Genomic DNA, 16,071 nt, shown 5'->3' with positions numbered 1-16,071 from the left:
TGAAGGAACCACATGTACCCTCTGGCTGCATATAGAAATCAGTCTATAACTGAGAAACTTTCTCCCTATTGGCTAGTATGCACAGTGCTAGTAAATACTATGCATACGGGTAGTAGAGAAATAGGTCTTACTTAACATTCTACCCTGAATTCTGGAATACTGATCTTTCAGGCAAGAAGTGGCCACTGGTATAATAGTTGCACCATTGTTATGGGAGTAACCATCCACCTTCTGATAAATTCCACAGCAGGGAATTTACTCCTGGTCTGAAAACCTAGGAAAACTTATGCTGGGGAAGTTATAGGTCCGACCTGAAGGAACATGGTATTCTGTTTTACTAAATGGTTATTTTGTCAAACTACTTTCTTAATATTTATGGTTATGTTTGTAGAGCTGTGATACTCTCAAGCTTGATCAGAGAAACCTTTTTTTTTTGCACTGTACAGCAGTTTATGCAGGGACTTTTAAAGAGTCAAAGTACTCATAGTAAGTGACTATGAGTGCTCATTGCACATGGGACATGTGTACTATTTAACTATCACCTACTCTCAGGTTCAGAGAACATCAGAGAGGAGGAGGCAGAAAGAATGTAAAAGATGGGGATGAGAAGGAGTCCTTTAAATGCTGTCCTCTGGATATGCATAGTTATTATACTCATGAACACACAGCAATTGTAGTAGCTGCACAAGATCAAGCCACTCAAAATGCCAGCATGGATGAAAGAGAAGCTCACAGGTTCTCATCCCTTGATTAGGAGGTACTGGCAATGGACAGTTGCTGGGGATGGTAGAGTCACATAGGTTGCCCATGCATTAGCAGACAACTTCAACACCCAGGCAGTAATAATTGGATGCAGTTAGCTATTAAAAATAAACATTAAAAAGAGAGCATAAAGTATGGAATGGTCCATGCTGTGTGAGTGCAAGGGTGGGGGGAGTTGGAGGGTAGGAGTGGGGGATGGATGTGATTAAAATATATTGCATATATATATATATATATATATATAGAGAGAGAGAGAGAGAGAGAGAGAGAGAGAATCTCAAAGTTTGAAGATTATATATACATTGCACATATATAATCTCAAAGATTAAAAATATATGACTATATATAAAACATTTCAAAGATTAAAAATGTCTCAATAATTTTTAAAAATGCATCTAATTTTGGCTGATTTTCTTATCAAATTTACCTTGCTCTTAATTTACTTCGTATTTTGTTATATATGCATATATATTTTAAGCTAATTTTATTATGGCTGAATGTGCCAGTGTTTCCCATATGACTTTTTTTTGTTTTTTTGTTTTTTTTCGAGACAGGGTTTCTCTGTGTTGTTTTGGTGCCTATCCTGGATTTCGCTCTGTAGAATAGGCTGGTCTCACACTCATAGAGATCAACCTGGCTCTGCCTCCCAAGTGCTGGTTAAAGGTGTGTGCCACCACTACCCGGCCCCATATGACAAAATCTAACACTCATGTGACTAATATCAATATCATGACAGTTATCACTAAATATGTGGCAATTTATTCTAAAAAGTAAATTTACAACAGGCTATCGAAATAGCCATCTCAAATTGACTAACTGCAGTTCTTTGACATCTTCTAACCAAGAACTGGACATTATTCTATGATAAAATGACATCATTGTTCCTATAGGCTATAAAGGTATCCCTTCTAAAATTCTAAATATCGAAAGACAACATTCAAAGAGAATTAAGTGTTTGCGTGTGCATGTGCGTATGTTTGTGTATTCCTACCCGTGAAAATGCATGTGTGTGTGTGTGTGTGTGTGTGTGTGTGTGTGTGTGTGTGTGTGTGTGTGTGTGTGTATGTGTGTGTGTGTGTGTGTGTAAATGTGTGAGGAAGTCAGAGGACAGACAACCTTGGGCATTGCTCCTTATGTGCTAACCACCATTTTTGGAGACTCTGTCTTTCATTAGCCTGGAACTCTTCAAGTTGTCTATTTGTGTACCCACATAAAAACTGACAATATTTTATTTAGTTCAATATTCTTTTTTATGGATGACCTACAGAACTAGATGATGGCCAAGATGATTATGATTATTTTAGAATATGTACAATTTCCTAAGCATAAGAAGGCCTTTGAATGATGTTTAGTTCTTCCTCTAGCCTTTGGATTATAAGGAGCTTGATGCAAACTTAAAGCTAAGACTTTAGCACAGAGTGCATGCCTGCCAGAAAAACAGGTAAGCTGCCAGTGGACCTTCTCTTTCTCTCTCTTTTCCACCAGACCAAAGGCCCCAGTCTCATCCCTAGCATTGTAACAGAACACCAGGTGCAGCTGTCCTTCCTGTCTGCCCACATCTCATGTGGATTCCACAGATCATCCCCTCCTAACCTCCTTCCCCCAACTAACTGCTGTATCCCAGGCCCAAATCCAGCAGACATCCCCAAGGAGGCTGATTGCAGACCTTTCCCCCCTCTTTCTCTTTTCTCTCCTCCCTTCTCTGACCCGCCCCTCCTACTCACCACTCCCTCTGTTCCCCCAAGTCTCATCCCCATCTCTGTAGCAGGAAACCTGTTGTGGTCTCTCTCTCTGTCCTCTCTGACCCCATCCCCAAGAAATCACAAAGACCTTCTCCCAACCTTCCTTCCTTAAATTCATCCCTGTACCATAGCCTCTGACATCAGTAGGCATTCCTTATGCTGAACAGGCTAGGAAAATGAGCAACACATAGCCATGCTCAGAAAATCAACAAGGAAACAGAAACCAGGGAACGAAACATACATCTTAGGAAGAGAAATCCAGAAATCAGCACCTAGACCTATAGTCATCCAAAACCCAGATGCCAACATGTCTGCTTTAAAACACAGTAACAACCAGGGCAATATGTCTCCACTAGAGTTAGCCTACCACAGCAGGACCTGAATATTCTAACATATCTCAAGCACAAGAAAAAGAAAAACCTTAAAATAGCCTTTATGAATATGATAGAGTTTCTTAAAGAGGAAATGAATAAATCCCTTAAGAAATTCAGGAAAAGACAAATAGTGTAAGGAAATAAAAAAAAACTGTTTAAGACCTGAAATTGGAAATAGAATCAATAAAGAAATCTCCAACTGAGTGAATTCTGGAAATAAAAAATGTAGGAATTCAAACAGGAACTACAGAGGCAAACCAGCAAAAAAAAAAAATACAAGAGATGGAAGAGAAAATCTCAGACATTCAAGATATGATAGAAGAAATAGATTCATTGGTCAAAGAAAACGTTAAATCTAAAACAGTCATGACACAAAACATCCAGGAAATCTGGGAGACTGTGAAAAGACCAAATCTAAGAATAATAGGCATAGAGAAAGGAGAAGAAACCTAGCAAAGGCCCAGAAAATGTTATAGAAGAAAGTTTTCCTAACCTAGAGGAGGACATGCCTACCAAGGTACAAGAAGCATTCAGTACAACAAATATATTGGACCAGAAAAGAAAGTTCCCAAGTCACATAATTAAAAACAACCAAACAAAAAAACCCAGACAGAACAAAGAAAGAATATTAAAAGCTTCAAGGGGAAAAGACCAAGTAACATATAAAAACAGACCCATTAGAATTACACCTGAATTCTCAATGGAGACTCCAAAAGTCAGAAGGGCCTGGACAGATGTGCTGCAGACACTAAGAGACCACAGTTGCCAATCCAGATTTCTACACCCTACAAAACTCCAACCTAAGGAGGTTAACTATACCCATGAAAACACAGCAAAACAAAAGAAGGCAAACATTCACAACTCTCTCTCTCTCTCTCTCTCTCTCATACACACACACACACACACCACCACCACCACCACCATCAACAACAACAACAAAGTCACAGGAATCAATAATAATTAGTCATTGATCTCTCTCAATATCAATGATCTTAATTCTCCAATAAAAAAGAGGCTAACAGAATGAATGTGAAAATGGGTTCTTTCTGCTGCATCCAAGAAACACACCTCCACATCAAGGATAGACATTATCTCAGAGTAAGGAGTTGAAAAAAGTTATTCCAAGCAAATAGATCTAAAAAACAAGCAGGTGTAGCCACTTTAATATCTAACAAAATAGACTTGAAATCAAAACTAATCCAAGAAGACGGGGCGGGGGGGGGGTGTTTACTACATATTCAAAGGAAAAATCCAGTAAAATGACATTTTAACTCTTAACATCTGTGCCCCAAACACAAGGGCACTAAAGTTTGTAAAAGAAACACTACTACAGCTTAAATCACATGACTCTCACACACTGAGAGTGGGAGACTTCAATATCTCATTCTCACCAATGCACAGGTCATCCACACAAAAACTAAACAGAGAAATATTGGACTTAACAGATGTTATAAATCAAATGGACCTAACAGATATTTACAGCACATTTTCCCCAAACACAAAAGTATGTACCTTCTTCTTAGCACCTCATAGAACTCCAAAAATGGCCACATACTTGGACACAAAACAAATCTCAATAGAATCAAGAAAAGTGAAATAACTACCTGTATCCTATTAGACCACCAGGGAAACTGAAAAACAGAAAGCTTACAAACTCACGGAAACTAAACAACTCCCTACTAAATGAAAAATGGGTCAAGACAGAAATAAAGAACAAAATAAAGACTATCAAAAATTCAATGAAAATGAATATACAACATACTCAAACTTATGGGACACATGGAAGCTCTGCTAAGAGGAAAGTTCATAGTACTAAGTGCCTATATTAAAAAAATCGAGACATCTCATAATAGCAACTTAACAGCACATCTGAAAGCTCTAAACAAAAGAAGTCAGAACACTCAAGAGGAGTAGATGACAAGGAGTAATCAAACTGAGGGCTGAAATCAATAAAACAGAAACAAAGAAAACAATACAAAGAACCAATGAAATGAAGAGTTGGTTCATTGAGAAAATCAACAAAATATACAAACTAAACTAACTAAAAGACTGAGAGAGAATATCCAAATTAACAAAATCAGAAATGAAAAAGGGAGGTGTAACAACAGACACGGAGGAAATCCAGAGAATCATAAGAACATATTTTAAAAACCTGTACTCCACCAAACGGGAAAATAAAATAAAAAAAAGGATTTTCTTCATAGGTACCACTTAACAAAGTTAAATCAAGATCAGATAAACAATTTAAATAGACCTATAAAACCTAGTGAAACAGAAAAGCCCAGGCTCAGATGGTTTTAGTGCAGAATTCTACTAGACTTTTAAAGAAGAGTTAACACCAATGCTCCTCAAATTCTTCCACAAAACAGAATCATAAGGAACATTGCCCAATTCACTTTATGAGGCCACAGTTACCTAGATACCCAAATGACATAAAGACTCACAAGGAAATACAATTACAGACCAATTTCCCTTATGAACAAAGATGAAAAATACTTAATATAATACTTGGAAAGTGAATCCAAGAACACATCAAAAAGATCATCCACCATGATCCAGTAGGCTTCATACTAGAGATACAGGAATGGTTCGATAAACAAAATTCAGTAAATATAATTCATCATGTAAGCAAACTGAAAGAAAAACACCAGATGATCATCTCATTAAATATAGAAAAAGCCTCTGACAAAAATCTCAAACCTCTTCATGATAATTTCCTGGATATACCTAAATATAATAACTGCTCTCAGGATATAATATATGAGAAGAATAAATAAATAAATAAATGTGGTACAGATCTAAACAGAAAATTCTTAATACAGGAAACTCAAATAGCTGAAACACTTAAATGTTCAACATTCTTAGCCATCAAAGAAATGCAAATCAAAACTACTTTGAGATTCCATCTTACTCTGGTCAGAATGGCTAAGATCAATAACACAAGTGACAGCTTATGCTGGAAAGTATGTGGAGTAAGGGGAAATACTCCTCCATTGCTGGTGGGAGTGAAAACTTGTACAGCCACTATGAAAATCAATATAATGGTAGCTTAGAAATTTAGGAATAGATCTACCTCAAGACCCAGCAATACAACTCTTGGGCATATACTCAAAGGATGTTCCATCCTATCACAAGGATAACTGCTCAACCATGTTCACTACAGCTTCATTCATAGTGCCTAAAACAGTAAACAACCTAGATGTCCTTCAACAGAAAGAAAATTTGGTACATTTGAACAATGGAGCATTACTCAATTGTTAAAAAATAACAGTCATGAAATTTACAAGCAAATGGATCGTCCTAGAAAAATTCATCCTGATTGAGGTAACCCAGACCCAGAAAGAAAAATATTGTATATATTCACTTTAAAGTAGATATTAACCATTAAGTAAATAACCAATCTACAATCTGTAGACCCAGAGGGGCTAGGTAAAGAGGGGGTCTAATGGGGATGCATGGATCTCCCTGAAAGCAGGAAATAGAATAGATTTTAGGGCAGACTGATGGTCTAATAAAGAAATGAATGGTCAATAGCAAGGCAGGAGAAAGGATAGGCAGGGCTGGCAGGCAGGGAGAATATATAAGAGGAAAAAGAAGGAGCCAGAGAAGGAGGAAGACATCAAGGACTGGCCATCCAACTATACAGCAAGCCACAGTGTAAGAGTTAAATTTTACAGAAGGAAGAAAAAGGAAAAGCCCAGAGGCAAAAGGTAGATGGGATAATTTACGTTATGGAAAGCTGGAAAGAAATTAAGCCAAGATAAGGCTGGGCATTTATAATTAAGAATAATCCTCTGTGTGTGATTTATTTGGGAGCTGGGTGGAGGGGCCCCCAAAAGAGCAAAAAACAATCAACAACATTTTGGCAAACCAATGTAGCGCTTGAATTTCCATAATGCCTGAGAAAGCTTTAAAAAAAGTTTCTGCTTGTCAGTGAGGCCTTGAGCAGCTAGTACATTAAGTGGGAACAAAAAAAAAAACCTAAGTAAAAACACCTGCAACAGTGCAAGCCTCTGCATTCTGGAGATCTAGGAAGACTGAATGCAGCTCCTGGTCAGACAAAGCTCCAACCAGCTGCACTGCAAGTTTCACACGTGGTTTTCATGACCCAGACGGAGCCAGCTGAGAGCTGCTGGAGGAGGGTCTAGGTGCAGGTTAGCAGTTTAAAGGTTTGCTCACATCCAACAAGTCTAAAAGATGTATAATAAAGGGGTCCAGAGGGAAAAATCCTCTAAACAGGTTCCAGTGTATTTAACAATGGCATAGGCTTAAGGGGAAAAAAAAGGAAATGGATACAGACAATCATAGAAAGAAAGAAATAGTTTAAAAATAAAGTCTTTAAAGAGAGTAAAAGAAAAAAGCCACATAAGATGGAAAATACATAGCGAGTCTGAATTCTGTATGTTATTGCATTGATTTTGAATATTTTTGATTGTTGAAAAGCAAAGGATAGCTGCAAAGAGACCTGGAATTGAAAGAGGGATTGTTGAAGTAAATCAGCCTATATACTTTAGGGAATGCCTTAACTTTTAAAAAGTCAAAAATATATTTGTCAAATGGAAATAAAAAATGCTTGGTGTTTTGTTCCCACAGGAGATGAGAGGCTGTGAATTGCTTCAGGGTTAATATGAATCAGGTTTGATCAGACGAGACCTCCTGAAACTTGACAGGTGATATCCATCAGCAAAGGTTACTGCTGGTCTTCCCAGGATTTGGTCATTATCTCAAAATTTTCTCTCTGAGACCCTAAAGATGCTTCGCCCACAGACAAGCAGGAAGCAGTTTGGAGAAAATGACATTCACATTCCCAAGAGGGGTGTGGGAGGCTTTTGGTTATTTGGTGGGCTATGGATGTTTGTTATCATTTAGGGGAATATAGTATATTGATACAAATTTAAGGTAATTTTTATTACAACAGGCTGTATATATGTTTCTACTCTTGTTTGAAGGACTTTTGTATATTAATACAAATTTAAGGTCATTTTTGTTATAGCATATTATATATATATTTCTACTTTTGTTTCACGTATTGTACCTATTCAGTGAATTTAAAAATGTAAGGTAAAGTTCTAGTTTTTGAAAGCTATTATTATGAACTATATTAGATAATCAAGAAACATAGGGTAGTCGTTATTTATAACAGATTTGTAGATAATGTTAGATATGTTTTCAAGATCATACAGAGATAAATTTTAGATACACAGATGGCCTTCAAATACTTCAAAGACCTATAGAATATGGCATTTAAAATGTTTTGTCAATTTAAAATTTTTCATGACAATGAAACCCATCTGTTCTTCACAGCACCAATTTACTTCAGAGAAGATGATGAGCATTGAAGAAACTCCTTATGGAGTTTGCTTTTATTGTGGCAAGGTTAGCCACTGGGCAAAGAAACTGTTCTTGTCTTCAACTGCTGACAATGTGCTGTGTAGACTGGATATGCAGGACACATAGGAAAAAGAACTGTTAACTTTTCCAAAAAAAGGCAGGACAGTCTTTCCAAATTCCTGCTTCACAGAAGAGTCTGTCATATATTCCACAGGAAACAGAGAAAAGTGACTGCTGAACTCTGCCAAAACAAGGCAGAACAGTCCTTCAAAATTCCTGCTTTACAGAATAGTGTTGTAGGATATTATTTTATGGTGTATTACTTTCATTTATGTTGCATTTGTTTAACTCTCTGAAGCTGTGATACTTTTCCTGTCTAAAACAACTGATGGTCTAATAAAGAACTGAATGGCCAATAGCAAGACAGGACAAAGGATAGGTGGGGCTGGCTAGCAGCAAGAATATATAGAAGGAGGAATCTGGGAGGAGAGCTAGGAGCCAGAGAAGAAAGAGAACTCCAGAGGCCAGCCACCCAGCTACACAGCAAGCCACAGAGTAAGATTTACAGAAGTAAGAGAATGATAAAAAGCTAGAAGCAAAAGGTAAATGGGTTAAGTTAAGAAAAGCTGGCTAGAAACTAAGTGAAGCTAAGGTCAGGTGTTTATAACTAAGAATAAGCCTCTGTGTGTGATTATTTGGGGAGCTGGGTGGTGGACCCACAAAAGAGCAAAAACAAACAACATTTGAAGAGTCTGCCAGATATTCTGCAGGACACAAAGGAAAGCAGCTGACGAACTTTTCCAATACAAGGCAAATCAGTCCTTCAAATTTCCTGCTTCACTGAAAATTTTGCCAGATATTCTGGGCCTGTAGGTTGAAGATGGATACCCCAATGTTGCAGAGAAACTGCCTGTCCAAGTAGCCAAATATCTCTGTTGTTAGATAATATTACATCTTTCTGGGTCTTTGATGGAGTTGAAGACTAGATAGTTATAGTTGCAGTTTTCTTTAGTTATGATAGAGAGTAAATTAGGTATAAAATATAGTTGCAGTTTTCTTTAGTTATGATAGAGAGTGAATTAGGTATAAAACTTTAGATTCATTAAGATAGGACAGATAATAGAGTATTTTCTTTTAATTTGTCAGACACAAATGAACTGGAATTCATTACATTGTGAATATAATCTTTACTTGATAAATTATTTTTATTGTGTACAGTCTTATGTTAAAGCTTTTCATTGTTTTTATTTAAACAAAAAATGGGAAATGTTGTAGAATATTATTTTAAGGTGTGTTACTTTTGTTTATGTTCTGGAACATTTGTTTAATGATGCAAAGATGTGTTTGATTAAACAGAATTCACCTGTGGTCAGGAGACTGCGTCAGCAACAAGCTGACAGGAAGTGGTAGGGAGGAGCCAGGTGGGGAAGGATTTTTAAGGAGGGGCGAGGAGAAGCTCAAGGGCTTTTTGGAGGACAGGGGCAAGAGAGGAAGTGAGCTCCTTGCTATTCAGCCTCTCTGAAGAGCAGAATTCCAACTTAAGCTTTGAATCTTGAGTTCTTTAGAAGGACAGAGGTTTATTTACGTTCCCTTAATAGCTTTGCAAGAGTAGGAGCCTAAGGGAACAGAATTCCCTCCAGCCACGGCCCTTGTGGCCTAACCGCCTAACCATTGCTGGTAGCATCAGCTGCAGTTGCTGATTCAGACAGCCATGGCTTAAAAAGGCAGCAACGATTAAATAAAAGGACAACAGATGGTAGCAGAAGGAGGATCAGGTGTGGGGGGAATGGGGTGGAGGGAGATAATACATGTAGAGTGGCTGGAACTGGGGGGCCCTTGGGGGGTATTTCAGTAGAAAACTAGTGTAGTGGAGTCTTCCTGGAATGTATGAAGGTATCCTAATGAGGACTCCCAGTCACAGGAGATAGAGTATACACTGGCTATCTTTTGTAGCCAGTCACTGCCTCCAGTGCCAGGACTGGTTTGCCTTCAGATGAGTTGTTGGCCAAGGGAGTCCCGTGGAAATCGCCAAACAACCCAGGCTGATGCTAGGACAAAGGGTTGCTCTCTGCAAACTGACATCAGGACCTTACTGCTGAGAACAACATCCACACAACTCACTGAACATGGTGAAGCTCAGCTTATGCCTACATGGAGCCTTTACCCCTACGTTCTAGTGTCTTTGGTATGGGAAAGTACTCTGTAGCTGTTGAAGGAGAAAAGTGTACACCAACTCAGCCACAAAACCTTTGACCTACAATCTTTCGTACATTCAAAATTTGCTAGGACAATGGTGGCACAGAATTTGTGGGAGTAGTCAATCAATGTTTGATTTAACTTAGGCCCACTCCACCGGAAGTAACCCATACCTGACACTGCTTGGGTACCAAGAAGCAGAGAGGATGGAGGTCACCAGGAGAACAGGCCCTCTGAATCAACTAAGTAATATGGATAGGAGCTCACAGAGACTAAAGCGGCAAGGGCAGGACGTACATGGGTCTACACAAGCTCCTCTATGTATATATTTTAGATATTAGCTTAATATTTTCATGGGACTCCTAACTATGAGAACAAGAGGGTTTCTGACTCTTATTCATGTTCTTGGTACTCTTTTCCTCTTGTTGAGTTGCTTTGTCCAACTTCACTATAATAAATAGTTTCTGCTTAATCTTATTATATTTTATTTTGTCATGTTTGGTTGTTATCTCTTAGAACCCTATTCTTTCCTATTAAGAGACAGAAAGGGCATGGATCCACAGGGGAGTGGAAGTGGGGAAAAACTGGGAGGAATAGAAGGAAGAAAAACTGTAATCAGGATATGTTATATAATAATCTATTTTCAATAAAAAGATTTTGTCATATAGATTATTTGAACTTTATAGTCTAAAAGGCAGGAATAACAGAAAAATCAGAGAAATTCAAGTAGAAATTTGGAGATTTCTTGTATTATAAATTCATTTTCAGTAAGATCCCAAAGTGCTATATTTTGTATCCAAGAAAAATAGGAATATAAAGAATATATAAAATATATTGATTTGCTCAAATATCAGTACACTATAATTCCAGAATCCTGATACTAACATTGCTGTTGCAGCTTTGTTTTGCTAATGTTTGCATTAGAATTCTAGGTGTGTTGGAGTAAATGCACAGGGAAATGGAGTCACTTTAGACATACTACATTACATATATGCACAGTCATCCCTCAAAATGCAAGGATGTTGCCTTTGAGAAACAGAATTTATCAAGCATTCATTAGAGGATGAAATCACCATTTTAATCACATTTTAACATTTCTCAAATTTTCCTATAATTCACTGAATGTCAAAAAAAAATCTCACAGATGGGTATCGTTAGCCCCATCTCACAGATTAAAACCAGAAAGACCCCAACATTTAAAATGAACTGTACAAGGTCACCAAATTCTAGCAAGTAGTATTTGAACTTAGACCTTCATTATTGGAGTCCCAATGTTCTTTCAATTATTTTTAGGGCAACCTTGCTAAAGGATATATTAAAATGAAGTTACACATGGAGGATGAAGGAACCTTTATCTCTGAATGTCATCACCCAAGAAAAACAGAAAGAGACTGAATACATCACCCACTAACAGTTTGGTAATATCCACTGAAGATTTTAAATATGAAGATATATTACATTTTGTATATATGCTGGGGTGGGCTGGACTGTACTTGTATATGGGCTATATATTCGTAGTGCATGCACATGAGCAGGGTGGCACAGGAGATGGGAGACAGGGTTTCTCACTGAACTGTAAGCATGCTGTTTTGGCTAGGCTGGTCGGCAGTGAGCCCCATATATCTGCTTGTTTCCACCCACCAATGCTGGGGTTACAGGCATGGGCAGACAGACATGCCTTGTTTCGTATGTGCATGCTCAGTATTAGAACTCAGGTCTGCATGATTGTAGAGCAAGTGCTCTTATCTACTGAGCACTCTCCACCCATTGTATTTTATATACTGAAAAGTTAAACATAATAACTCCATGTTTTGGTCCTTCAGAATTTATAACCTTTCAAAATTTGTAAGAAATTCTCACTCTTGACTAACTTCTAACCTGTTAAGAAGGAAACGTGTAACCAACCAGAGGTAAGCCCTTCCACCATGATACATAAGCCTGCCCTATATTACAGTACAAAAAAGATGCCTGGAATTCAGGAGCTATCACATAATAATATACTTCTGTGTTGAGTCAGTCTCTTAGCCCCAGATTAACATCCCCCACTATCGGCAAGAATTTTTAAATTAAAAGTCTGTTCTAAATAAAATGTAATAAACAACATGTACATTGCTAGCAGAGTGTGTTTTCATCACAAGTAGTAAACTATCTGATTTTTTTAGACTTTGTTCTCTCTTTTCCCTCTTGTGTCTATCTCATTGTTCTCTAGCCACATCTGTTCTCTTGCTGCTGTTTCTGGAAATGCTACAAATTACCTAGTGCCCTGGACCCTCACGCTACCTAGATTAAGCCCAGATCTAACCATGGCTTGAGTCCCATTCTTTGTCTGCAAACAGAATTCATTGAATCAGATCTGGACTTACTGTCACATTGAACAACAAGCTTAGATTATTTACTACTGGTATAAATGTGTGTGATATTTTTCTAAAAATGTCCATCTAGTAAATTCTCCCAGAGAAAATGGCCCCTTTATATTCTCACCTTTTTTTTTTTTTTTTTAATCTTTCTCTAACATCACAGTGGAAGGTTGCTGTGGTCACCTCACACACTCTCTCAGATCTAGTCAAAGTCTATTTAGGACAATGTTATAAATAACATTATATCTTTATATCTATCTATCTATCTATCTATCTATCTGTCTGTCTGTCTGTCTGTCTGTCTATCTATCTATTTAGCTATCTATCTGGAGAGCTTATATTAACAACACTTGGCTATTTTCTCCTAAATACTCTTGGTGTTCTTCTAAATACTACTTGTACTCCCAGGAGCGGCTGGTGTAAAGCTAAAGCTTGTTCCTTTACTGGCACTGTTAGGACAGGAAGAAACTTTGGAAGGTTGATTTTCCCCCATACTTATTCCACAGAAATTAAACGAAATGGGAGGCTTTGTTTCACTCAAAATATGGCTTCCAATACTGACCAGAGCATGTAAATGTATCTTTACAATCTACAACTTGCTCTCCCAGGAACAGCTTTTATAGATTTAGATATTTGTCATAAAGTATTCTATTTATTTCCCAGCAGCTGGTGTCAAAAAAGTTGTTGTTGTGTTTTTTTAATATTCCTTTTAAATAAATAAAATCTGTTTTCATATTGTGTAAAATTAGTTTTGCCTGCTGTGAGTTTGTGGCATTATGAAGTGATCATTTCTTCCCATGAATTATTTAAAATGAGGATATCAAAATCTGACTGAACAATACAATGAACTACACAATACAATTTAATTTTATAATACACGAGTTCATACAAGTATCTCACAATACACAGCAGTTGCAGTGCATTGGATCAAAATTTAGCAGATCAGATCTCAGCTATGTACTTTCTCATATCTTGGGCTACAGAATCACTCATATTTGGCAGTCCACAGACACTCAAGGGTGTTTACGTTCTTTACGACATTGAGTTTGTCAACTGTTTTGTGTCATTATCAAACATTATTAATATTAATTGCATTTCCTCTGAATCCTCTGATTATTTTATCTTATAGAACGAATAAATGCACCTATGTGACCAAAATTCCATAGGTATTCTTACTATAGACTTCACAGAAGTATAGTAACAATCCAAATTCCCACTATGCTTGTAGGACTTCTTTCAAAGTTGCCACAAGTGTTAAGGTGGGTGAGGTAGCACTAATGAATGATCTACTAATGAATAAGGAAAAGCATGGCAAGAAGATATAACAAATACTGAATCAGGGGGGACCAAGGGTTAGCTTGGATTTGATACTTATGCTTTAATAAAGTGTAATGAGAAAACAACCTTGATTTTTTTCCCCACAGAGTATTTTACAGCATTATATAAGAGAAATCATGTCTGATTAACTCAAGTGCATTGAGAGAGTCAGTGTACATTATTTCAGCATTCAAATAGCCTCTGAAAAAATTTTGCCACACACACACACACACACTCACAAAAAAAAACATATTATGGGATATCACAGGTGGTTTGTCAAAGAAAGAAACTAGCTTAAAACACAGAATAGAGGTTAATGAGCACATTTTGTTAAGTTCTACATATTGTACGATAACAGATACCTAACAAAACTCTGGATTGACAGTATCAATCTCACCACCAACTCTTCCAATCAAGCTTCACTACCTCTGTCTCTCATGAAAGGCACCACCATCCTCCTAGTCAATCAGAACAAAGTTACCCTCAGCATCCACATTATTCTCAACAAGCCCTATTAACCCAACCCTCAAACCACATCCCCAAACCAGTCATCTCTCCACACCTCCGCCATCACCAATTCAAATCACAGTTCTCTTCCTGCCAGTTTCCTATTTCCACTGTGGCCCTTTAAAATCTAATATCAAAGCAGAAGCTGGAGTAATCTTAAAATACAGGGCAAATTATATTGTTCCATTGTATGAAATAATAGAGTTTATGTTGCAATAAAAATAAAATTCAAAATCATAAAAAATTAATGTCTCCATTATTTGTGTATCATCTCTCTTAAGGACAGCATTCCCATCAGTGGATGGCACACAAAAAGCAAACTCAACAGATCTTTAGAGGTTCCTTGTCTCATAAAATTTTGTCAGTTTTTGTTTGGTTTTATTTTTTTTGTCTATTTTTTTTACCCTTCAGATTTTGTGTATATATTATGGCTTCTGGGTTTGTGTTTTTATGGGATATCTAAATGTGAGAATGCATATTTCTCCGTGTCTCTGTTTCTTGTGCCTTTTCTTGGGCTCTTTTCCTTCTGTTTGTTTTGTCCTATTCTGATTTGTTTGTTTTTGTTTCATTTTACTACATTTTAATATTATCCCTTAGAAACCTGTTTATTTTCTGTGAGAGACAGAGGGTGATTTTGGGTGTGAGAGGAGAAAGAGAAGAACTGGGAGGAGTAGACAGAGGGGAAACTGTAACCAGAATATATGGGATGAAAAAAAAATCTATTTTCAGAAAAGGAAACAACAACAAAATAAACAAATGTAAGTCTAATTATTGACATTTGTTTGGTGCCTTCATTTTTTAAGGCCCTAGATGAAAGATTTCTTGAGAGCTGTTTGATAGTTACTCCCATGGTACTCTTACTTTATTTTACTAGTAAAGGAACTGGGACTGTATGTACTGCTACTCTCCGCTTACACTCTGTGATCAAATTTACTTCCTGCTATCTTTTTTATTTTCATTGGCTTACATGTCTCTGTTTTAGTGAGTTTATTGATTAGATGGAGGGGGCTTGGAAAAGACCCTAAGTTTTGTCAGGTTACCATATAATACTAATAAGTAAAAATTCTTTTCTCTTAGCTTTTTTACTAAATGCTAGAATATATCCTAAATGAATAGTTGAGATAGATAGGCATCTTTTACGGTGGTATATAGAATGGTCTGTATGTCCTGTGTCTATACTTTCATATAGAATTGTCTTTCTTTTGTTATTGACTGAGGCTAGTGTATCACTGTGACAGTGAATAAAAGCCATGAAATATCACCAAAAAGAATATATTTTGAAATGACTGTGGTTTTTGTCATGGTACCTCTCTTTTCTTGCCCGGATAAAATTACATGGAGAAAGACTCATCAATGCCCTTGTCATGAGGTCATCCTATGAAGAAGAGGTCAAGGCTGCCAACATGTTAGTGAATAAATTAGTTAGTGAGTAAATCACTCAATTAGAGTTATCAGGTGATACGTCATATTTGGCTGGTAGTTTAA

The 16,071-nt window shown here is 37.1% G+C and overlaps 1 protein-coding gene and 1 pseudogene across 11 annotated transcripts in view; one reads left to right on the top strand and one right to left on the bottom strand.

The window, feature by feature from the left end:
• Positions 1 to 16,071, bottom strand: part of Zbtb20 (zinc finger and BTB domain containing 20) — a 786,974-nt gene that overhangs the window by 498,026 nt on the left and 272,877 nt on the right. The gene's annotated exons all lie outside the window — the stretch shown is intronic.
• LOC128112043 (glyceraldehyde-3-phosphate dehydrogenase-like) overlaps positions 1 to 16,071 on the top strand; it is an 87,105-nt pseudogene that overhangs the window by 58,703 nt on the left and 12,331 nt on the right.

This window comes from Peromyscus californicus, unplaced genomic scaffold, assembly GCF_007827085.1.
Source record: "Peromyscus californicus insignis strain IS unplaced genomic scaffold, ASM782708v3 Scaffold_16__1_contigs__length_79575227, whole genome shotgun sequence".
Lineage (NCBI taxonomy): Eukaryota > Metazoa > Chordata > Mammalia > Rodentia > Cricetidae > Peromyscus > Peromyscus californicus.
Note: the sequence above shows the minus strand (reverse complement) of the source record. Positions and strands in the feature narration are given on the sequence as shown.